Source organism: Lissotriton vulgaris, unplaced genomic scaffold, assembly GCF_964263255.1.
Source record: "Lissotriton vulgaris unplaced genomic scaffold, aLisVul1.2 SCAFFOLD_1628, whole genome shotgun sequence".
In the NCBI taxonomy this organism is placed as follows: Eukaryota; Metazoa; Chordata; class Amphibia; order Caudata; family Salamandridae; genus Lissotriton; species Lissotriton vulgaris.
The window spans coordinates 299,945-325,419 of NW_028244477.1; the positions used below are offsets into that span (position 1 = coordinate 299,945).

At 48.5% G+C, this 25,475-nt stretch overlaps 1 pseudogene; it reads right to left on the minus strand.

Annotated features, from left to right (window-relative positions):
* Window positions 1-25,475, minus strand: part of LOC147667219 (uncharacterized) — a 252,714-nt pseudogene that overhangs the window by 69,417 nt on the left and 157,822 nt on the right.

Here is a 25,475-nt window from a genome sequence, read left to right on the forward strand (position 1 = left end):
ATTGTCATATCAAGGACAATGATCTTCTTGATAATTGTCAGTCTCCTCCCCCGGTTCAATCATGGATGGATCAGATGAATCTACTTAACAATAAACCCATCATTGTCGACAGCGCAAAATATCTTGGTGTCATACTCGACAACAAACTCAATCTAATCCCCCACATCCACTCCATTGCAAAGTCTGCACGATACCAACTGCGCCTTCTTTGGGGAATTAGTCGCTTTTTCACTGAGCAAGGCCTTAAAACACTGGTGCAATCGCTGGTCCTCTCCAGACTGGAATACTGCAATTCTCTTCTTACTGGCCTTCCCAAATCCCACCTGTCCCCCCTTAAATCTGTCCTCCACTCAGCAGCCCGTTTCATTTGTGGGGCCAAAAGAAGCAACCACATCTCACCGTTGTTATCCACCCTTCGCTAGGCTTCCAATCGAGGCTAGAGCTATCTACAAGACTGCCTGTATCACCCACAAAGCCTTGCACTCCTCCTCTCCTCGCTACCTGTCGAATAAACTGAACTGTCTGGAGGCTCTAGACCATCTCATAATGCAGAAAATCTACTGCTTGAACCCCCCACTTTCAAGAAAGAAAGATCGATGGCCCAATCCTTTTCAGGCAACGCTATGAGAATCTGGAACTCCCTTCCGCCTCAGCTCCGGACCACCTCCTCCTCCCAGGCCTTCAAAATGGACCTCAAAGTTCTCCTCCTCCAAAGACTCCTCCAAATCTAATTCACACCCTCTATCATCTGAAGGAAGACCTCCCATTATTGAAAATTCTATGGTCCATGACTATGGAAGTGCCTTCCTAGTGTGTTCTGACAGTTTGAGTGTTTAGCATTTATTGCAGACCTGTGTATACCCTTTTGTAACTTGCGCACGTCACTTTTCTATGTAACACACTGTATGCTACCTCTCACATTTTTTTTTTGCTTCAGATACTTGCACAAGTGCCACCATTGCCTACGTAACGTTTGTTCTTGTGCTGGAGTGTCTGCCACTTATTGCAATATTATACCTCTACTTGTACTTTGTACGCTTTTGTAACCTGCACACTTATGAAATATGCTACTTACCAGTATACATCTGTTCTTGGCATGTAGGGCGGCTGACATTTATATCTCTACATGAGGTCAGCTAGATGACCACCAAACAAGTACTAGTGCCTCCCCCCTTTAATTGCCTGTAATTTTCTGTAACCCTTGTTTTGTTCTATGTGTTACATGTATTGGATACAGGATTGTATCCCACTGTATTATTGTTTTGTTTATTTTTGTTTATACATTTACATTGATTAAATTAGTGTCCGGCTGGACACCTTCACAGATTCTTGTCTATAATTTGCATCCCCTTGCGTGAATTCTATAAATTAAGGACCAATGTTGCTTTAATAAACTAGCCTGCCTGCAGCAGCTACCAGCCTGCCCACAGAGCCTGCAGCACCTACCAGCCTGCCCACAGAGCCTGCAGCAGCTACCAGCCTGCCCACAGAGCCTGCAGCAGCTACCAGCCTACCCAATCAATCAACTAATCAGTACATTTATGGAGCGCGCTACTCACCCCTGAGGGTCTCAAGGCGCTGAGGGAGGGGGGGGTGCTGCTACTGCTCGAATACCTAGGTCTTGAGGTGTTTCCTGAACGTGAGGTGGTCCTGGGTCAGTCGTAGGTGGCGGGGAGGGAATTCCACGTCTTGGCAGGCAGGTAGGAGAATGATCTTCCTCCGGTGGTGGCCCTTCGAATATGTGGGACGGTGTTGAGGGCAAGGCTGGCGGAACGAAGCTGGCGGGTTGGTGTGCAGAACGTGAGGCGGTTGTTGAGGTATTTGGGGCCCATGTCGTGGAGAGCTTTGTGTGCGTGGGTGAGGAGCCTGAACGTGATCCTCTTGTTGACGGGGAGCCAGTGCAGGTCTCTCAGGTGGGCGAAGATGTGGCTGTGGCGAGAGATGTCGAGGATGAGTCGTGCGGATGCGTTCTGTATGCGCTGGAGTCTTTTCTGCAGTTTGGCCGTGGTTCCAGCGTAGAGGGCGTTCCCCTAGTCCAGTCGACTGGTGACGAGGGCCTGGGTGACCGCCTTTCTGGTTCTGGTGGGGATCCACCTGTAGATCTTTCGGAGCATGGTCAGGGTGTTGAAGCATGTGGATGAGATGGCGTTGACTTGCTTGGTCATCGTGAGAGATGAGTCAAGGATGAATCCCAGGTTGCGAGCATGGTCCGTGGGTGTCGGTGCGGTGCCCAGCACTGTGGGCCACCAGGAGTCGTCCCAGGCGGATGGAGATGGTCCTAGGATGAGGACCCCCGTCTTGTATGAGTTCAGTTTCAGACGGCCGAGCTTCATCCATTCTGCGACGTCTCTCATTCCTTCCTGGAAGCTGATACTAGCGGTGGCCGGGTCTTTGGTGAGGGAGAGTATCAGCTGGGTGTCGTTTACATAGGAGATGATGTTGAGGTTGTGTTTGCGTGTGATGGTGGCGAGGGGGCTCATGTAGATATTGAAGAGGGTAGGGCTGAGCGAGGAGCCTTGGGGTACGCCGCAGATGATCTCGGTGGCCGCGGAGCAAGAGGGAGGCAGACTCGCTGGGTTCTGTCAGAGAGGAACGAGGTGATCCAGTCCATGGCCTTTCCTTGGATCCCAATGTTGAGCAGGCGGGATATTAGGGTGCGATGGCAAACGGTATCGAAGGCGGGTGAGAGGTCTAGGAGGATGAGAGCAGCAGTTTCCCTGTTGTCGAGCAGAGTCCTGATGTCGTCGGTGGCTGCGATGAGGGCTGTTTCGCTGCAGTGGTTGTCTCAAAATCCTGACTGGGAAGGGTGGAGAGAGCCATTTGCCTCGAGGAATGCAGTCAGCTGTTTATTGACAGTCTTCTTGATGACTTTTGCAGGGACGGAGAGAAGAGAGATGGGGCGGAGGTTCTTGAGGTCTTTGGGGTCCGCTGAGGGTTTCTTAAGTAGGGCGTTGATTTCTGCGTGCTTCCAGCTCTCTGGGAAGGTGGCGGATGTGAGTGAGTTGTTTATGACATTCCGGAGTTGGGGTGCGATGACGGTGTCGGCTTTGTTGAAGATGTGGTGTGTTCATGGGTCGAAGGGAGACCCAGAGTGGATGGTGTTCATCACGTGGGTGGTGTCTTCTGTGCTGATGGGAGTCCAAGCGTTGAGGGTGGTGGTAGGGGACGTTGGTTTGGTGGCTGGGGGCGGGGTCTGGGCACCGAAGCTGTTGTGTAAATTGGCGATCTTGCGGTAGAAGAACTTGGCGAGGGAGTTGCAGAGGTCTTGCGATGGTGTGATGTCATTGTTGCTGGGGTTGGAGAGCTCTTTTACGATGCTGAAGAGTTCCTTACTGTTGTGTAGGTTGTTGTCCAGCCGTTCTTTGAAAGATGTCCTTTTGGTGGTGCGGATCAGCTGGTGGTGTTTGCGCGTGGTGTTTTTGAGGGCTGTCAGGTTTTCTGTCGTCTGTTTGTGGCACCATGCTTTCTCGAGGGTTCGGCAGGATTTCTTTGAGTCTTTGAGGTCGTCGGTGAACCATGTGGCTTTCTTGTTGCCGGGCTTGCCTGGAGGGTTCTTCAGTGGTGCAAGGGTGTCAGCGCAGCTGGAGATCCACTGTGTGAGGTTGTGGGCTGCGGCGTTGGTGTCAGTAGTGTCGGTTGGTGGGTTCTGGCTCAGTGCTGTGGTTAGCTGGTCGGTGGTTACTTTGCTCCAGCATCTGTGGGGGATCTGTTGCGGGTGGTGGTGGGATGTCGTCTTCTTGAAGGTGAAATGGATGCAGCTGTGGTCAGTCCAGTGAAGTCCGGTGGAGTGGCTGAAGGTGACGTGGCTGCTGGCGGAGAAGATCGGGTCGAGCATGTGGCCGGCGAAGTGGGTGGGGGTGTTCACCAGTTGCTTGAGTCCGTGGTTGGCGAGTTTGTTGAGCAGGGTGGTGGTGTTGCTGTCGTCGTTTTTCTCCAGGTGGAAGTTCAGGTCCCCTAGGAGGATGTAGTCTGGCGAGGCGAGGGCGTGTGGTCTATTGAAGTCGGCGATGGATTCACTGAATTGTGTGCGTGGGTCTGGGGTTCTGTAGATGAGCGTTCCTCTGAGGGTAATTTTGGGGTCTGTGTGGATCTGGAAATGTAGGTGTTAGGCTGCAGTGAGGGTGTCTTCGGAGTTGGTTGTGACGCTGATGGTGTTCCTGTTCCTGCAGATAATGGCTATTCCTCCTCCGGTTTGGTTGACGCAGTCCTTCGCGGTGATCTTGTAGCCGTTCGGTATGGCGATGTCGGGGGCTGAGAAGGTGTTCATCCAGGTTTCCGTGAGGAAGACGACGTCCAGCGCTGTTGTATCGAGGAGGTCCCAGAGTTCAACTGCGTGCTTGTGGACGGAGCAGGTGTTAAGCAGGATGCACTTGAGGTGGTTGTTGCCTGGTCCGGAGGGTGGGGTGCAGGTCCGGAGGCAGCTGAATTTGCAGGCTTTGCAGGTGAAGGGACCGTGGAAGCGCTTCGGGGAGGCACGGTAGCAGGCAGGCGGTCAGCCGGTGTTGAGTGCATGGAGTGTGGCGGTGTCGTATTTTAGTCAGGTCGCTTAGCTTCGGTGGGGGCCAGGGGTTCTGGCGCTGGGCGCGATCCAGGCGCGGACGGGCTTGCCTTAAGCGCGCCCGCTGCGCGGCCTCCATATGAGGGGATGTGGGAGGGAGGAGCAGCTTGGATGCGGGAGCTGGGCGGCAAATGGGAAACCAGAGGGCGGGGCCGCGCAGCGGCAGGAAGCGGGCACAGGGGGTCAATAGAAGGAAAGAAAACGGCAATTTGGGAGACCAGAGGCACGAGGGGTCAACAGAAGGAAAGAAAACACAGCAATGGGGGACATGGGGCACGAGGGGGTCAACAGAAGCGAATCAGAGTACAGCAGAGGAGTACAAAACCGGTCTGCTGCGGACAACTTGGAGAGGCGGCAGCAGTACACAGGGGGTCTGCACGTTGGCAGAGGGAGCGACCTACCTGGTCACAGGGTCACGGGTCGCCCACAGAGCCTGCAACAGCTACCAGCCTGCCCACAGAGCCTGCAGCACCTACCAGCCTGCCTAGAGCATGCAACACCTACCAGCCTGCCTAGAGCATGCAACAACTACCAGCCTGCCTAGAGCATGCAACACCTACCAGCCTGCCCACAGAGCCTGCAGCACCTACCAGCCTGCCCACAGAGCCTGCAGCAGCTACCACCCTGCCCCACCCTACCAGCCAGTCCACAGAGACTGCAGCAGCTACCAGCCTGCCCACAGACCCTACAGCACCAACCAGCCTGCCCACAGAGCTTGCAGGAGCTACCAGCCTGCCCACGAAGCCTGCCCCACCCTACCAGCCTGCCCACAGAGCCAGCACCACCTACCAGCCTGCCCACAGAGCCAGCACCACCTACCAGCCTGCCCACAGAGCCTGCAGCACCTACCAGCCTGCCCACAGAGCCTGCAGCAGCTACCACCCTGCCCCACCCTACCAGCCAGTCCACAGAGACTGCAGCAGCTACCAGCCTGCCCACAGACCCTACAGCACCAACCAGCCTGCCCACAGAGCTTGCAGGAGCTACCAGCCTGCCCACGAAGCCTGCCCCACCCTACCAGCCTGCCCACAGAGCCAGCACCACCTACCAGCCTGCCCACAGAGCCAGCACCACCTACCAGCCTGCCCACAGAGCCTGCAGCACCTACCAGCCTGCCCACAGAGCCTGCAGCAGCTACCACCCTGCCCCACCCTACCAGCCAGTCCACAGAGACTGCAGCAGCTACCAGCCTGCCCACAGACCCTACAGCACCAACCAGCCTGCCCACAGAGCTTGCAGGAGCTACCAGCCTGCCCACGAAGCCTGCCCCACCCTACCAGCCTGCCCACAGAGCCAGCACCACCTACCAGCCTGCCCACAGAGCCAGCACCACCTACCAGCCTGCCCACAGAGCCTGCAGCAGCTACCAGCCTGCCCACAGAGCCTGCAGCAGCTACCAGCCTGCCCACAGAGCCTGCAGCAGCTACCAGCCTGCCCACAGAGCCTGCAGCAGCTACCAGCCTGTCCACAGAGCCTGCTACCAGCCTACCCACGGAGCCCACCAGCCTGCCCACAGAGCCTGCAGCACCTACCAGCCTGTCCACGGAGCCTGCAGCAGCTACCAGCCTACCCACGGAGCCCACCAGCCTGCCCACAGAGCCCACCAGCCTGCCCACAGAGCCCACCAGCCTGCCCACAGAGCCCACCAGCCTGCCCACCAGCCTGCCCACGGAGCCTGCAGCACCTACCAGCCTGCCCACAGAGCCTGCAGCACCTACCAGCCTGTCCACGGAGCCTGCAGCAGCTACCAGCCTGCCCACAGAGCCTGCAGCACCTACCAGCCTGTCCACGGAGCCTGCAGCAGCTACCAGCCTGTCCACAGAGCCTGCAGCAGCTACCAGCCTGCCCACAGAGCCTGCAGCAGCTACCAGCCTGCCCACAGAGCCTGCAGCAGCTACCAGCCTGTCCACAGAGCCTGCAGCAGCTACCAGCCTGTCCACGAAGCCTGCAGCAGCTACCAGCCTGTCCACAGAGCCTGCAGCAGCTACCAGCCTGCCCACAGAGCCTGCAGCAGCTACCAGCCTGCTCACAGAGCCTGCAGCAGCTACCAGCCTGCTCACAGAGCCTGCAGCAGCTACCAGCCTGCCCACAGAGCATGCAGCAGCTACCAGCCTGTCCACGAAGCCTGCAGCAGCTACCAGCCTGTCCACAGAGCCTGCAGCAGCTACCAGCCTGCCCACAGAGCCTGCAGCAGCTACCAGCCTGCCCACAGAGCCTGCAGCAGCTACCAGCCTGTCCACAGAGCCTGCAGCAGCTACCAGCCTGCCCACAGAGTCTGCAGCAGCTACCAGCCTGTCCACGAAGCCTGCAGCAGCTACCAGCCTGTCCACGAAGCCTGCAGCAGCTACCAGCCTGCCCACAGAGCCTGCAGCAGCTACCAGCCTGCTCACAGAGCCTGCAGCAGCTACCAGCCTGCTCACAGAGCCTGCAGCAGCTACCAGCCTGCCCACAGAGCATGCAGCAGCTACCAGCCTGTCCACGAAGCCTGCAGCAGCTACCAGCCTGTCCACAGAGCCTGCAGCAGCTACCAGCCTGCCCACAGAGCCTGCAGCAGCTACCAGCCTGCCCACAGAGCCTGCAGCAGCTACCAGCCTGCCCACAGAGCCTGCAGTGCCTACCAGCCTGTCCACGGAGCCTGCAGCAGCTACTAGCCTGCTCACGAAGCCTGCAGCACCTACCAGCCTGCTCACAGAGCCTGCAGTGCCTACCAGTTTGTCCACAGAGGCTGCAGTGCTGTGCTGAAGTTACTCCGTGACTGAACCGCTCATATTTGTGGCCCGCGCTTCACAGGCCCCTGTGCTAAATCAACAGTAACTTCCCTTCTTTGCATATCTTCTCAAGCTGTACCCGCACCAGAAAAAAAAGACTAAAACAACCTGCCCCTGCAAGGCTCTGACTGCAGGATCATGGAGGACAGAAGAAATGTAGGTGGGCGAATTTTGTACCCACATCTGGAGTGAAAAAAAGCAAGCTTTAGGGCCGAGCGACAGGTGCAGCCGCACCGGGCGCCGGCCTGTGGAGGGGGCGCCGAACTCATGGGAGGGGGGATTGTTTAGCAACAACTTATGATTGGAGAGATGAGGGGCACTTCTGCCTGGTGGTAGAGAGAATCAAGGAGGTGGTCATGGGGGTGTGGGGGAACCGGGGTCCACCATCGCTAAAGCCGGCCCTGATACAGCGACCGCTCACACTTTACAGCCACAGCATGACCGATGCATCGTAAACACAAAGAGGACACAAATAAAGCTGCCGTCATCATTCCTAACATGGATGGAAGTCACTTATATACAGTCTCGCCTTCACCTTCAACCTCTGCAGAACAAACATGGACAGCAGCAAGTCTGCAAACGCGTCCAGGTGAGACAGCAGGAACTTTTGTCTATAAACAATAACATACATGCAGTTCACATGTGACAGACACCGACACATGCAATGAAATGGGAGTTCATGGATCAAACGAGTACAAAAGAATGTTATACAAATCAGTCAAGAATAAAAACACGAGAAATGACACCACGTGTGCTAATGAGAATCCGGCACGAAGTTCGGGCGCCTCGCTGTCCCAGGAGCAGATCACTTTGGAAAGCTGGAAAGAGACATCCATGTTGTGTGACATGCACCAGCACTGCAGGTGACACACCTATCACTGTGCTGAAATATGGAGCCGGCATTAAAGTGAAGACAATTATTCTTTTGAGGGTAAGAGTTAAACAAGCATTTGCAATGCAATAGGTCTCGCATTAGGAGAGTTTGAGCTATTGGTATTGTAAATGACAATTTCTTTTTTAAATGTGCTAGTTTAGAAATTAACGAAATTAATAGCTTTGTCATTGATAATGCCAATTGTTTTAACTTTCGCAAATGTGACACCTATAGCATTTGTAAAGCAAAATGTTTTGTTTTTATGTGACATATATGTATTGATATTACTAATAACAGTGTCTTTTAATTTTTGTAAATAATTAATACTTAAATAAAAGTTATTGTAATGTTTAATGGCAGTAGTATAAACTGTTCTAATGAACTTTTGTGAAGATTATGTTCATTGTATTTTATTGTGACAAAAATCCAAGAACAGACGTGAAATATTAACATGTTTTTTGTGAAATTTGTAATAAAGCTTGAAACATTGAAAGAACATATTTGAACCAGTTGTTCTTGAATGGTTGCCCAGCTTGATGCTGTGTTGGCGCTGAGTGATGTTGTGTTTGCGACGAGTGATGCTGTGAGGGCGGTAGATAGATATAGTGAGTGCGATAGATAGATATAGTGAGGGCGATAGATAGATAAATAGAGTGAGGGTGATTGATAGATACAGTGATGGCAAAAGATAGACAGATAGAGTGAGGGTGATAGATAGACAGATAGATATAGTGAGTGCGATAGATAGATATAGTGAGGGCGATAGATAGAGTTTGGGCGATAGATAGGTATATAGAGTGACGGCAATAGATAGCTAGAGGGCGATAGATAGATAGAGTGCGATAGATAGATAGATAGATAGATAGATAGATAGATAGATAGATAGATAGATAGATAGATAGATAGATAGATAGATAGATAGATAGATAGATAGATAGATAGATAGATAGATAGATAGATAGATAGATAGATAGATAGAGGGCGATTGTTAGATAGAGCGATGGCGATAGATAGATAGATAGATAGAGTGTGCGCTAGCTAGATAGCTAGATAGATAGATCTATAGAGTGAAGGCGATAGATAGATAGAGGGCGATAGAGTGAGGGCGATAGATAGATAGATAGAGTGAGTGAGGGGTGATAGATAGAGTGAGGGGCGATAGATAGATAGATAGAGTGAGGGTGATTGAGTGAGGGCGATAGATAGATAGATAGAGTGAGGGTGATTGATAGACAGATAGATATAGTGAGTGCGATAGATAGATATAGTGAGGGCGATAGATAGATAAATAGAGTGAGGGTGATTGATAGATACAGTGATGGCGATAGATAGACAGATAGAGTGAGGGTGATAGATAGACAGATAGATATACTGAGTGCGATAGATAGATATAGTGAGGGCGATAGATAGAGTTTGGGCGATAGATAGGTATATAGAGTGACGGCAATAGATAGCTATAGGGCGATAGATAGATAGAGTGCGATAGATAGATAGATAGATAGATAGATAGATAGATAGATAGATAGATAGATAGATAGATAGATAGATAGATAGAGGGCGATTGTTAGATAGAGCGATGGCGATAGATAGATAGATAGATAGATAGATAGATAGATAGATAGATAGATAGATAGATAGATAGATAGATAGATAGAGTGTGCGCTAGCTAGATAGATAGATCTATAGAGTGAAGCGATAGATAGATAGAGGGCGATAGAGTGAGGGCGATAGATAGATAGATAGATAGATAGATAGATAGATAGATAGATAGATAGATAGATAGATAGATAGATAGATAGATAGATAGATAGATAGATAGAGGGGCGATAGATAGAGTGAGGGGCGATAGATAGATAGATAGAGTGAGGGTGATTGAGTGAGGGCGATAGATAGATAGCATAACACTTACTACATACAGACAGTGTTACAGTTAGACAGTGTCAGATAGAGTTAGACAGTGTTAGACAGACAGACAGACTGAGTGAGACAGATAGACTTAGGTATAGTCAGACAGAGTAAGACAGACAGACAGTCTGACATATATAGTCATATACATTGCCAGACAGAGGAATACAGAGAGACAGATTCAGATAAACAAAGCCAGACAGAGTCAGTCATTTTGATAGAGTCATTAGACAGATTCACAGTTAGTTAGACAGACAGAGTCAGTTAGACAGACCAAGTTAGTCATACAGATAGAGTTAGTCAAACAGACAGTCAGTCAGACTCAGTCAGACTGACTCGGTCAGACAGAGTGACAGACAGTCATTCAGACAGAGTGATAGGCAGAGTCAGTGATACAGAGTGACAGGCAGAGTCAGTCAGACAGAGTCAGGCCAAAAACACCCTTAGTAGGAGACACACCCTGTTCAATACCATAAACCTGAATCTTACAAATCACATCCACAAAATGCAGACACATGAAAATCAACAGTGTTCAAAAGTGCACCCTGCACAAGCAGTCACCAACTAGAGATTAGAGGATAAAAGGATTATAGACATAAAAGGAATCCTTCAAAACTCAAGGGTGCAGTAATTTGTCAATATGGGGTCATAGGTGTAAGGCAGAGGTTAAAACAGAACAAAAACACCAACAAAATCGCACACATCCATTTCGTGAATGTATTCTCTTGATAAAAATGTTGTTTTAAATTGAGCATTTGCGAAAAATACTTCTTCGCATTCTATAGCCAAATGTACATAAGTTGCGGAATTAAAAAGAAGCCATTAAGAGTAAGCAGAAACATTTGCATCTCAGCATGGCACTGTTTACTTGCCAGAGCAATATTAAAAGTTTTTATAATTGTGGATAATGTTGAAACATGCATGCAAATAGGAGTGTTACAAAATGGGCACTGGGCTTATAAAACTGGCTTCCCAAACAAGTGAAATAAAGACATTAAGTGCCATAACAACATTTCCAAAACATACATGGAGAGTGTGATCGCAGCAGTGTGTGCTTTATATAATGGAGAACCATTCAGACCCCTTTTTTTTTAAATTGACATGAAGCAAAATGTTTGGAGTTAAACGTTAAATGATTGTCCTCTGGGGGGAAACATTCATTAAGGAGCATGTCTGTGTGTTTGGTGCTCTCCTGGCGCCTCCGGTATCTTTACTGCTCACACGTGCAATTTACAAGGCATTCACCAAGGAGGGTGGCTCTGTCTGCCTTGTGCCCTCCCACTCCCTCACCCCCCCCCCCAGTGGCGCAAGTTGCCAGTTTCCTAGATGTGTAAAGCAAAGACCGAACATTCCCGCCTTGTTGTTTCAAAATATATAGAGCTCGTGCAATTTGCAACTTACATTGCACTTCCTAGACACAATTGTAAAATGCACGCTCTGTATATATTTTAAAACAATAACACAGTAATGTTTAACTAATAACGAAACATGGCTGGAGAGCAGGCTGACTTTCCTGAAACAGTACGTCATGCCACAGAATTCTGTTTAGGAGGTATTCCCGGCTTGTTGTTTCAAAATATAGAAAGCGCGTGTTTTTTTGCAATTTACATTGCACCTCTTGACTCGATTTTAAAAATGCACGCGCCGTATATATTTCGAAACAAGCCGGTAATGTTTGACTAGCAGCTAAACAATGTGTAAGCTGGAGACCAGGCTTACTTTACCTAAAAAGTGGGTCATTGCTCAAAATTGCGTTTAGGAGGTGCAATATAAATGTGAAAAGATGTTGGGGTGGAAGTGAACAAAACGTGAAGCGCGGTGTTGGGACTATACCGCACTTCAAGTTTTAGACAGCATAGCGCAGGAGAGGGCCCTCTAGGCGCTAGAACTAAGCTCTGCACTCTGTCTGGCTGGAGCGAGCCCTCTAGGCGCAAGAACTAAGAACCTGTCTATCAGGAGAGTGCCCCGGTAGCCACTGCCAGTTGTCCCTGTTCTCTCTCTGGCAGGAGAGAGCCCTCTGGGCGCTATCAGTCATTTATCGTCCCTTCTCTTGCAGGAGAGGGCCCTCTAAGCGCTAGAACTAAGCTCTGCATCCTGTCTGGGAGGAGAGTGCCCCGGTAGCCAGTGACAGTTGTCCCTACACTCTCTCTGCCAAGAGAGAACCCTCTAGGCGCTAGCAGTAATTTCTCGTCCCCGCTCTGACGAGAGAGGTCCCTGGCAGGCGCTGGCAGTGGTCGCGGGGGGGGGATAATGTCTGAAAAGTCAGCCTTTTTGCGGCTCAGGCCGTGTTTCCCAGATCCGAGTGCATTAGCCCGGAGCTTTGAGGGGATTTGAATGCACTCTCGGTGAATGGCATCCTCGTGCAGGCTGGCAGTGCCACGGGGCTGCCCATGACGGGCATCAGGGGTAGGGGAGGGGGCACCCCAGAGTGCGCGGCGGAGGAGACAGCGGCGGAGACCACCTTTCCTGTCACAGACTCCAGGAAGGAGAGAAGCGAGAGGCAGAGGAATGGAGGAGCAAGGGAAGAAAAGCGGAGAAAGGAGGGAAGAGGAAAGAGAGAGTGAGTGAGACAGAGGGGACAGGCAGACGAGAGAGAGAGAGAAAGAGAGATAGAGGTGGGGAGACTGAACTGAGGGAAATAGAGAAAGAATAGAAGGAGTAAAACGGTAGAGGAAGGGAGGGCCAGAAAGGAAACGGAGAGAGTAAAAATAAAGTGACAGAGAGACGGCGTGAGAGAGAGGGAGCCGGGCAACAAGAGAAGGAACGAAAACGGGGGACGAAAATAGGAAGACGCTAAAACGGGGGGCGAGAAAGAGGGGGGAGGGCGGGGAAAGAAAGAGTGAGAGAGGGTAAAAAGAAAAGAGACGTGGGACAGCAAAAGCTATAGATCAAGAGAGAAAGAAGACAAGAGACAAGTGAAAAGGAAAGCAACAGGAGTGAGAATAACACATTAAGCAAACGGCGAAGACGAGGGAAATAAAATCACCAGTCCTGCGCTGCCATCAGCTCTTTGCCGGCCTGTGAGCAGTGGGAGGGCGGGGGCTGCCTGCGCATGCGCGCCACTCTTCAGTTTCGTTTCCTTTGGACGAGCGAGAGCCAGTAGAAGAGAAGTGCCGCATGAAGTCCCGGCTCCCAGGAGGGGGCCCGGGTGAAGACCAGCGGGGAGACTGCGAGGCCCCCATGCCTATGGGGAGAGCTCCGCTTCTTGGTAGAGTGGGAGAGGAGCTCGAGTGCTCTGCGGGGCTCCCTTGGCAGATGGTGCTAGCCCGACTCCGGTGAGGTAAGAGGGGAGGAGGCGGGGGGGCTGTGTGCCTGCATGTGTGTGCCTGCGTGTGCGTGTGTGTGTGTGTGTGCGCACACGCGCGTGTGCCTGTGCGTGCAGGGGATGGGGCCTGCCTGTGTGCGCGCCGTGTTTGCATGCAAGCCCTGCGGTCTGCGCAAGCGCGCTCGCTCCCGCGGTGAAATCCGACACTGGGAAAGCGCGTGACACTCTGCTGTCCACTTTCCTAAATACGGATAACATTAGTTGTCTTGCTGACAGCTTTCATGCTTTCGCATGAATGCTACGTCAGCTCGACCTAATAAAAAAAAGAATCAAATTGGTCAAGTTAAAAGCAGGTTTTTCTATTTTCTTTTTTGACAATGACATTAAAAAGATGCATGGTTTTCTTTTGAGAGGTTTTATCCCCAATCATGACTTGCTCTTTTATATCTTTGGTTTTGATACATGAACCCCGCTGGCATTCTCTCATATCTGGTGCTGTTGCCAGTGGCGCTATGGCTTAATTGACTGGTCAGTGTTGTGAATTTCTGCTTGAATTTAAAAGAAGCTGCCCCTTCAAGCCACACTTCACAGATAAAATACAGATCCCATCAGCCAGCCTTGCCCCAGGGTCTAAGGCTGCAGAGGGCAGCAGGTTGAAACCAAGATACTTTGAAGGGAGCGGTAGAGGGGGGTGGGGGGGCTTCTCTTACCTGCAGGGGGATGACAGCATCCGGAAGGGGGCTGGGGGGCAGAACCCAAGGAGACACCCTGGAGACCAGAATGAACATAGACTAGTGTCGGTTTCTTGAGGCCTTGAAAGATAAAGAAAACAAAGCATCAGCGTCCAGGCGCCAACGAGGGTAAACGACAAAACTAAAGGATTAAAGAGGTGCCTCAAATTAAATAGAAACTGGTAAAACAAACTGGGAAAAATATGTACTGAAAATACTGGGAAAAAAACTATGATATCCTTAAGGGATGGACATTTTTAGTTTTACAAATCATTTCAAGAAGGCGCCATCATTCTTTGAAAGTACACAAGAAACAATGAAATACTTTGAGAATTAAAATAGAGCCGCATTATACCCTAAAAGTAAGCAATCTCGCAAACCAGCAACATACTAGGTAACAGGCGAGCAACACCCATTGGACTCACCGGGCTTCAGCCCCCCCGTCGTGTGTGGCAGCCCGGGATGAGCAGATCCCGGGCACACACAGAGCCGCACCCGATCGTTTCACAGGTCTTTAAAAGACCATTTGAATGCTAATTAGGCCCTGCTGTTGTTTTACCCCTTGTTGGAGGCCCTGGATCTTCGCTCTGCCTACTGATTAAAGGTTCAGCCCCCCTCCCCCCCCGAAATTTTTCCTTAACCCCCCCCACCCCCCCCGCCCCCGAAATTCGGCTCTATTTCAATAAAATTTATTTTATTATGTTTTGGCTCTCAACGAGGGCCACATAAAATACACAATACACATTACATACAAAAAAAAGAAATTCAATACAATAATCACAAGACTAACTGCATCGATTGACAATAGACAAGAATCATCACCACCAGACACCTCCATATCTCCTTAATAAATAGCTAAAAAACCTTTTAAAAAAATTAAAAATGTGGAAGCAAAACATTTCCTTTGGGGGGCAATACAAAGCTTGCAAGAAGATATTTACATTGGAAATGCCTAGTTGGAGACATATTGGCTTTAACCATTTCAACCGCAATAAGCGGAGTGCAGGGCATATCAGCAGCACATGAATTCGATCCTGAACACTCATACTACAGAGATTATACATCGGAGAGGACCCATACCATTTGGATAAGAGTAAATTTAGGGGCAATAGATTATATCTTAAAAGAAACCATAATCTACGGACACCATGTGGAATATTCCATGTGGCATAGGGTTGGGCAAACTTCATAGAATAAGAATTAAGAAGGAGATCACAACCCCCCTTTTCTTGTAATCCATTCTTATCTGTTTTAAAACAGAGTTCCCACGATGCCTGTTTCAGCAGGGTTTTTAGCTGAGCCGGCGAATGTAAGAATAAAACACTTTCATCTAACTCTAGAAGTGACACAGCTCTTCTGAAGTTCCTTACTATTCGGGAGAACTCTTTAATGTTGCCCAACAATTCTCCTTTGAGAAGAGCTCTCAGCGATCTCGGTTCTGCTCTGGCCAAGCATGCCACCCATCTTACCAGAGCACATAGTCCCTGAACCCAGCTGCTCCTGAGGCCAAAGTCGAGCCTACATGCGGCCAGGGAGCACGCGGTGTTGAGGGTAGATAAGGATCTTAGGAGTTTCCCTTCAATTGTGTGGCAGAAACCCCAGTGCTTTAGCTCTACAAGTTCTATTCCATATAATATCGTAGCAGGAATCTTTGCCCTATACACCTCAAGAAGACAGGAAAAGTGTCTTTTACCAGTGGCGAGATAAAGGGAATTCAAACCTTTGCCATGAGCGAGGGCTTTACGTGTACTATGCTCGATATGGGGTTCTCACTCAAATTGGCCGCAATTATTTTACCCAAAAAAGCATAGGATTTGACAACCTCTACTTTCTGGCCACCTATGGACCAACCAAAGTTTTCGGATCGACACTTCTTTTTCCCTGCAATGCACATAATTTTACTTTTAGATGTGTTGATCTTCATAAAATGAGAGTCAGCGAATGCATGTAAGGCCTGCAGACGATTGGCCAGGCCCTTAGGTGTTAAATCTAGGACAAGGATATCGTCTGCATACATTAGACAAGAGATAGGGGACCCCCCCACCACCGGAGCTATGCCCACACAAGCAGACAAGGAGGCAGGGAGATCTACAGTATACAGGGAAAACAATAATGGAGCCAAGAGGCAACCTTGTTTAAGGCCGTTCAAAGATGGGATTAATTGCGAAAGACCCCTTTCTCCGCCTTGGAGCACACGACACCAAGAATCCATGTGAAGGGCACGTACCAAATCCAATAAGTAAGATGGTAAACCTAGTGCTGCTAATTTTCTCCACAGCGTACGATGATCTACTTTGTCGAACGCTGTGGAGAAATAAATAAACGCAGCATACACCACCCCCCCCCCTCGGACATGTGTGTATTCGGCTCTAGTTGTGCCTCTGGTAACAGATCTGGCTAGATATGACCGCCCTGACTTTGTTATTTAGTATTCATAGTAAATACTGACCGGTGTTTAAGACACGCAGGAGCCATCACAAGCGCCTTGAGCGGTGTCCGCGAGGGATCACTCTCCAGGCCATGTAGAGGGCAGCGGGTTGAAGCCAAGACACTTTGAATGGGGCGCTAGAGGTGGGGGGGGGCTTCTCTTACCAGCATGGGGCTGTCAGCATCCGGGGGGGCAGAACCCGAGCAGACACACCCTGGAGACCAGGGAGGAGCGGGAAGAATGAACAGACCGGAGCTGGGTACAGGAGAGGCCTTGAAGAGAAAGAAACCAAAGCATCAGCGTCCAGGTGAGGAAATATGAATTTTTATGATCAATTGTGTCCCCTATCTTAGACCCCAACGGCTCCATGTACGTGCTACAAGTACATGTATGTTCCCTCCACTTCCAGCTATGATGACGCAAATACATTTGCGTCCAACGTTAATATGTCCTCTTTCAGATTCACCATGAATGGGTCAGATATTCCGTTCCTAAGTGTGCCTTGCCAATGTCTTTACATGGTGCACTTTCATGTATTTCTAGCCCTGGCGAGTTAGGCCCTGAATTCTGCCATCGAGCCTTTTCCTGCCTTCTGCATCTGAATGCTCCAGCCTGGACCTGCATCTGTATCCATGACCTTTGTCTTACTTCCTGCACGGCCAACGGTGCCTGGCTCGGCCTGTTGCCTGCCAAGACTGTATTCAGCCTTCAAGTTATCTGCTCCGCTCCTCGAAAAATACATTCCTGTCTAGTAGTTTAGGTAAACATCCTTCCAGCTGCAGAGCAAAGGGCTCGGCCTCACTGTCTCCGTGCAAGTAATTCATAGCTCCTGTTACCATGGTAGGCTCATGCCCCCTCGCATCTCATGCAGACACGTAGACGCTTATACACGCACTAACAGTCAGTATAGAATAGCCTCTGCCCGAGAGACCTTTCCTTCCAGATAATACAGTTCCTTAAACACAAGATATTAGATACGATTTGGGATTAGGTTGATCTGACATCCCAGACTTCTGTCTCCTCATGTAGGGCTAAATGTCAAGTCTCTAGAAAAAGAGGGTGGGGGGGTCAACAGGGGAAAATTTAATGACCACGGTAGCTCAAACCCCTTTTATCCACTAAATAAACAAACAAGAGGTACCTGGTCAGGTTGCTTACCTATGAGTTGTGTCGTGCCAAAGAGACCACTACACCAAATTGTGCTCCCAATGATAATACTGGGATTAGAAAAAGTCCCATCAGCCCACCCTTATTGGTGGAGTGTCGTCATGTGGGATATGACCATGAACCAAGATTTTCTCCTGATGCACCTAATAATGATGCAGAGATAGGTTCTGGAAGGTGATCTTCTTAACCACAGTATTACAGAGGTAGGACCAATGGAGTGCAGTGCTGGTGAAAACCAAAAATAAAGGTGATTTTAAAATTGGCTCCTGGGACAAAAAATATGTTTATTCAGAATTGTCCAGGGTCAAGAGTAAAAACAACGCCTATAGTCTTAAAAAATGGCTATGTCATGGCGTAGTGCATAGTGGTCGACATGTTTCAGCTCGGGGGACAACTAGTCCGAGCTTTCTTCAGGACCTTAAGATGTTATGCATATGCACTGTTGGAAACATGAAGTGTAGTTAACATTTTGGATTAATCCTACCGGATCTTTGAGCCCAAAGTATACACTGGTAGTCGTCCAATTGGTCTTGATTTTCCTAAATGGAAAAAGGGGAATGTGAGAGGCAATCTGTGAAGCAGTGGCACTTAAAAGGACATAACACAACAAGGAATAAGCAGTGGCTGTAGAAAACTTTTCTCAGCCCTTCAGAAGCTGCATATGTCTTCTGATTTACAACTAAGTTAGTTACACAGTGTTTGTTAATTTATGTTATACTCACCCAGCAATCTCTGGGAAAGCGCCTCACCTCACCCGGCACCCACTCGGGAAAGAAGGAGGCCCGCTCTGTTAGAGATGGAAAAGTATAGTGACCTCTAATGAACAGATCTATTGAGGTACAGAGTGTGTATGCTCTACTTATCCATATATATATTTAGACACTAACTAAAACTAGTTGATTAAAAAGAGACTCAACCCAGACAAAAATACATGGTTGTGACTAGGCTAGGGAATAAAACTTGATGAAAAAGTTGGTTCTATAGGTGGGCTGTTGATGTAAGCTAGACCCACATGCAGAAATTTAAGTAGAAGAGACCAAGACAGGCTAAGTTGGTGCAAGTAGAACAACCAAACTGAAACTAAGTGAACCACAGAGTTCAAAGTTGATTAAACAATGCTAAAGCTTAATCTTGCTAGTTCCAGTATCTCAGGGTCAGCTTGGGCCATACCTGTCCGTCGGTACCCCAATGGCCAGCTTCCAAGTGGGAGTAGAGGTGATCTCAGCTATGTGAAATGCTGAGTTATATACCCCCTCTAATTGGTTAATTGTCGAAAACCGTGCGAAAAACGGCGTTTTTTAATGTACACAGCCTGCCCATTGGTTTATGCTGACTGGCTAGTGTTGTGTAAGAAGCGCGTGCGCTAAAAATTAGTACTGTCAAAACATGCTACTGCGCATGCGCGTATTATAGGTACAGACAGAGTCTGAACGCGCATGCGCCGTGCAAGGGCGCTCCGCGCATGTGCAGCGTAACGCCACCGCTCGCGTGTAGCAGCGGTAGCGGCGGTACTAGATAAATTCAGGCAAGGTGCGCGCATGCGTCATGCCAGCAGTGTAGTGCGCATTTTTAAGAGGGAGCCACCCAAGCGTGTTAATGCTATAGCTGTAATGTTGCAGTTATGTGTACGCTGAAGTAGATGGAAAGCTTATAGAGTTTAAATGTACCACAGCTGAACAGGAGCTAACAAAGGATTTCTAAACATAGAACCACGTGATATGAATGGTAATCCGTGTTGCTCAGCACAAAAATAGATATGTCGAGACAAGCTTGACAAGAGAAAGCAGGGAAGCTGATCATCATAAGGTGTATGCTCAGGAATCGGTCATACAGCTATAACTAACACAAGTGTAATTGGCACAACATGGTTATTTTGTTGGACATCATGGGCATCATGGAAATAAACAATTAGTATTGTTCAGACAGATAAAGGGGGATGTGTAGAGGCAATCCTATTTGGGGAAGGCACCAGTAAAGAAAAGTGGATATGACCCTCACACACACTAGCTCGGCAGGTGGTCATATATCTTTGACTGTTATGTATGTTGTTAATACAGCCACAGTTAATTATAAAGATGACCATGGTATGTCATCGTTGAGCCCCTTGGAATCGCTTTGTAGCTGAAATACCCATTTCTGCTATTTCTTGAACAGGAATTTAGAAACGTCATTTATATGAGTGGGGATGTATGGGTGTTCTAGAACCACCCATCTCATGTCTTCTGCTGAATGTTTGTTGGTAAGGAAGTGATTGGTCAGTTTGGTTGCCTGCTTGTGTCGCCTGATGGTGCTCTTGTGCTCACCAATTCTGATTTTAATTTTACGGGTTGTGTAGCCAATATATCTAAGAGAACAAGGGCAAGTGATCATATAGATCACGTTCTCTGTATTGCAGTTAGTGTGTTTTTTAAGGACCCAAGTCCTCCCCGAACCTAGATCAATGGTGTTGATTTTACTAGTCTGAGGACAGACACTACAAGATCCACATGGGTGGTGTCCCGTGACTGGTGGGAGGTCCCACAGAGTGGCTGGTCCTACGGTATTTTGTATCCTGGGTCTTGTATGGACCAATGTGTCACGTAAGCTTTGCGCTCTTTTAAATGAAAAGAGCGGTAACGGGATGTTGGCGTTAGTGGTATTGAGGATCCCCCAGTGTTTACGCACCGCTTTCTGGAGTCTGTTGGACTGTGCGTTGAAGGTACTTACAAATGTGAGTCTCTCAAGAGGTGGTTTGGGAGGACGTCTATCCAGCAGTGCCTCACGGTTGTTGTTAGAGGCCCTTTTCCAAGCCCTTTTTACCAGATGTGTAGGGTATTCTCGTTCTTCCAATGATAGAAGGTATTCCTCCAGGTCTCAGGTCCATTTTCCCTGAGGCTGGTAGTCTACAAAGTGAATTATACACCAAACCAATGGCGAGAAACTCTCTGCTGCTCTTCAACAGCCACCACCCACGCTCGTTGAAGGAAAACCTTCCCGTGGGACAGTTCCTCAGAGTGAGAAGGAATTGCTCATCCCTAGCACTATTCAACCAACATGCAAAGACCCTTTCAAAACAATTACAAGAACGAGAATACCCTACACATCTGGTAAAAAGGGCTTGGAAAAGGGCCTCTAACAACAACCGTGAGGCACTGCTGGATAGACGTCCTCCCAAACCACCTCTTGAGAGACTCACATTTGTAAGTACCTTCAACGCACAGTCCAACAGACTCCAGAAAGCGGTGCGTAAACACTGGGGGATCCTCAATACCACTAACGCCAACATCCCGTTACCGCTCTTTTCATTTAAAAGAGCGCAAAGCTTACGTGACACATTGGTCCATACAAGACCCAGGATACAAAATACCGTAGGACCAGCCACTCTGTGGGACCTCCCACCAGTCACGGGGCACCACCCATGTGGATCTTGTAGTGTCTGTCCTCAGACTAGTAAAATCAACACCATTGATCTAGGTTCGGGGAGGACTTGGGTCCTTAAAAAACACACTAACTGCAATACAGAGAACGTGATCTATATGATCACTTGCCCTTGTTCTCTTAGATATATTGGCTACACAACCCGTAAAATTAAAATCAGAATTGGTGAGCACAAGAGCACCATCAGGCGACACAAGCAGGCAACCAAACTGACCAATCACTTCCTTACCAACAAACATTCAGCAGAAGACATGAGATGGGTGGTTCTAGAACACCCATACATCCCCACTCATATAAATGACGTTTCTAAATTCCTGTTCAAGAAAGAGCAGAAATGGGTATTTCAGCTACAAAGCGATTCCAAGGGGCTCAACGATGACATACCATGGTCATCTTTATAATTAACTGTGGCTGTATTAACAACATACATAACAGTCAAAGATATATGACCACCTGCCGAGCTAGTGTGTGTGAGGGTCATATCCACTTTTCTTTACTGGTGCCTTCCCCAAATAGGATTGCCTCTACACATCCCCCTTTATCTGTCTGAACAATACTAATTGTTTATTTCCATGATGCCCATGATGTCCAACAAAATAACCATGTTGTGCCAATTACACTTGTGTTAGTTATAGCTGTATGACCGATTCCTGAGCATACACCTTATGATGATCAGCTTCCCTGCTTTCTCTTGTCAAGCTTGTCTCGACATATCTATTTTTGTGCTGAGCAACACGGATTACCATTCATATCACGTGGTTCTATGTTTAGAAATCCTTTGTTAGCTCCTGTTCATCTGTGGTACATTTAAACTCTATAAGCTTTCCATCTACTTCAGCGTACACATAACTGCAACATTACAGCTATAGCATTAACACGCTTGGGTGGCTCCCTCTTAAAAATGCGCACTACACTGCTGGCATGACGCATGCGCGCACCTTGCCTGAATTTATCTAGTACCGCCGCTACCGCTGCTACACGCGAGCGGTGGCGTTACGCTGCACATGCGCGGAGCGCCCTTGCAAGGCGCATGCGCGTTCAGACTCTGTCTGTACCTATAATACGCGCATGCGCAGTAGCATGTTTTGACAGTACTAATTTTTAGCGCACGCGCTTCTTACACAACACTAGCCAGTCAGCATAAACCAACGGGCAGGCTGTGTACATTAAAAAACGCCGTTTTTCGCGCGGTTTTCGACAATTAACCAATTAGAGGGGGTATATAACTCAGCATTTCACATAGCTGAGATCACCTCTACTCCCACTTGGACGCTGGCCATTGGGGTACCGACGGACAGGTATGGCCCAAGCTGACCCTGAGATACTGGAACTAGCAAGATTAAGCTTTAGCATTGTTTAATCAACTTTGAACTCTGTGGTTCACTTAGTTTCAGTTTGGTTGTTCTACTTGCACCAACTTAGCCTGTCTTGGTCTCTTCTACTTAAAGTTCTGCATGTGGGTCTAGCTTACATCTACAGCCCACCTATAGAACCAACTTTTTCATCAAGTTTTATTCCCTAGCCTAGTCACAACCATGTATTTTTGTCTGGGTTGAGTCTCTTTTTAATCAACTAGTTTTAGTTAGTGTCTAAATATATATATGGATAAGTAGAGCATACACACTCTGTACCTCAATAGATCTGTTCATTAGAGGTCACTATACTTTTCCATCTCTAACAGAGCGGGGCCTCCTTCTTTCCCGAGTGGGTGCCGGGTGAGGTGAGGCGCTTTCCCAGAGATTGCTGGGTGAGTATAACATAGATTAACAAACACTGTGTAACTAACTTAGTTGTAAATCAGAAGACATATGCAGCTTCTGAAGGGCTGAGAAAAGTTTTCTACAGCCACTGCTTATTCCTTGTTGTGTTATGTCCTTTTAAGTGCCACTGCTTCACAGATTGCCTCTCACATTCCCCTTTTTCCATTTAGGAAAATCAAGACCAATTGGACGACTACCAGTGTATACTTTGGGCTCAAAGATCCGGTAGGATTAATCCAAAATGTTAACTACACTTCATGTTTCTAATAGTGCAGATGCATAACATCTTAAGGTCCTGAAGAAAGCTCGGACTAGTTGTCCCCCGAGCTGAAACATGTCGACCACTATGCACTACGCCATGACATAGCCATTTTTTAAGACTATAGGCGTTGTTTTTACTCTTGACCCTGGACAATACTGAATAAACATATTTTTTGTCCCAGGAGCCAATTTTAAAATCACCTTTATTTTTGGTTTTCACCAGCACTGCACTCCATTGGTCCTACCTCTGTAATACTGTGGTTAAGAAGATCACCTTCCAGAACCTATCTCTGCATCATTATTAGGTGCATCAGGAGAAAATCTTGGTTCATGGTCATATCCCACATGACGACACTCCACCAATAAGGGTGGGCTGATGGGACTTTTTCTAATCCCAGTATTATCATTGGGAGCACAATTTGGTGTAGTGGTCTCTTTGGCACGACACAACTCATAGGTAAGCAACCTGACCAGGTACCTCTTGTTTGTTTATTTACTAAATGTCAAGTCCCCTTCACCCTCCAGTTACACGTCAATCACACGTCATGCTGCTGCGCGCGCATCTCTGCCATGTACTTCTGCTGACACTGCAGGATTCTCTTATGGATCCACCCACCTGTGACATCCTCATAATGACGTTTCTAGTACATGCCCTCATGCACGCCTATTGTAACGCCTTTTTCTTTTTTTTTTTTTTTTTTTTTTTTTTGAAAACCTTTATTGAGCCTTCACAGATTAGTACACAGCTCGTCGCCTACAACCCAACCGGGCCGGCCGCTAATAAAGCGTATAAGCAATAAATATGCATTAACACAGTACATGCGGTCGTGAGGACTTGAGGATGAAGCACCAAAAGGAAATTGTGAAGAAGGAGTTGCGAATGGTCCATGCCAAATTATGAGGTTTTCGTTTTCTGTTTTATACCTAAAAAAAGGAAAACATTCAAACTTCGGGAAATCACGTTGCCATCGACACAGGAAACTGAATGCCATTCAGGTGGAAGTGTGCCTCTGAGTCCATTCAAATAGCGCTTTGCACATCTTGGTAAATACCGTAGCAATCGCCCCATTCCGTTATACCGCCCCCACCCAGTGCAGCCCCCCCCCCCACCATCATGCCCTCCCCTCACATTCACTCGTCCTCATCCGACTCCAGTGTGTCCCCTTCAGGGAGTGGCTCACAAATCTCACCCCGGTAAACATTCCATGGGGACCAAACTTTGTTCCACTTGGCCGGGCACCCCCTGGATAAATACACCGCCCGCTCGGTGACCATGGCCCTATCCATATTCACACACCATTGGGAGGCCCTCGGCAGATCTGCCACCCCCCAGCGCTGCGCAATGTCCCTCTTCGCCATCATCATGTAACGCCTTTTTCATTACGTATGTGTATTCTTATCTCTCCTCTCAGCTGTTACGCCTTCTGCATCTGCCTTTACTGTAATGCATTGACTATATATATGATAATCTGTCAATAAAGTATTGTCTATCCCTTCCCGAACCTTCGTGGTGACGGAATGCGATCTGCCTGGTTCGAACCAATTCCTTTTTAAGGAATAAAACCCCTTTTAAACCCTCAAATATCACGGATTCTGCCTCTTATTTTTTCTGAGTTATTCTTATTGAACTTTACCGCATAAATTAAGTATAGGTAATTTAAATTTACCACATAATTGGCGCCCGAATAGGGACCCCTCCCCCACCCCACGCGCCGGAGGTGCGTTGCAGGCCCGGTCCCCTGCCACAGCCGGACGGACAACTACGCGTACCCGCAGGATTTCCTGTACCTCCCTCAGGCCAACGGAGGTGACTGAGGCTGCGATCAACACCCAGACGAGGCGGTGAGGAGTGCGGAGGATCCCGACCAGAGCCTAGCTGAGAGAGCAAGATCCGAGGTATACAGAGGCCCACCAGGTTCCGAAGTTCCGAAGTACCTACGTCACGAGTCGAGTCGAGTCCAGTCCGGTCCAGTCCAGTCCAGAGTTTCCGAGGCCTTCCGTTCCGTGCTTCCCGGTGAGTACTATTGCTGGGGACGCATCTAGACGTGCGCATTAATTTGTGCCGGTCAAGACGGGTTTGGGTACACAGACCCGGTTAGCACTGTTTTAGCGGTGTATCTGTGCTGTTTAGCAGTACATCTAGTATTATGCAGTTAGCTAGTTTTATTCTAATTATTGCTGTTCGTTTTAATATGTTTTAATGTGTTTTAAATGTCGTGGTATGAGTGATTGTTCGATTTTCGTTATTGTGATTACTGTATTAATTGTGTTCAAATCCGAGTAAGAATCAAGTAGCAAGGTTTAAGATGCCGTTATTCTCAAAATTAAGACAGATAAAAAC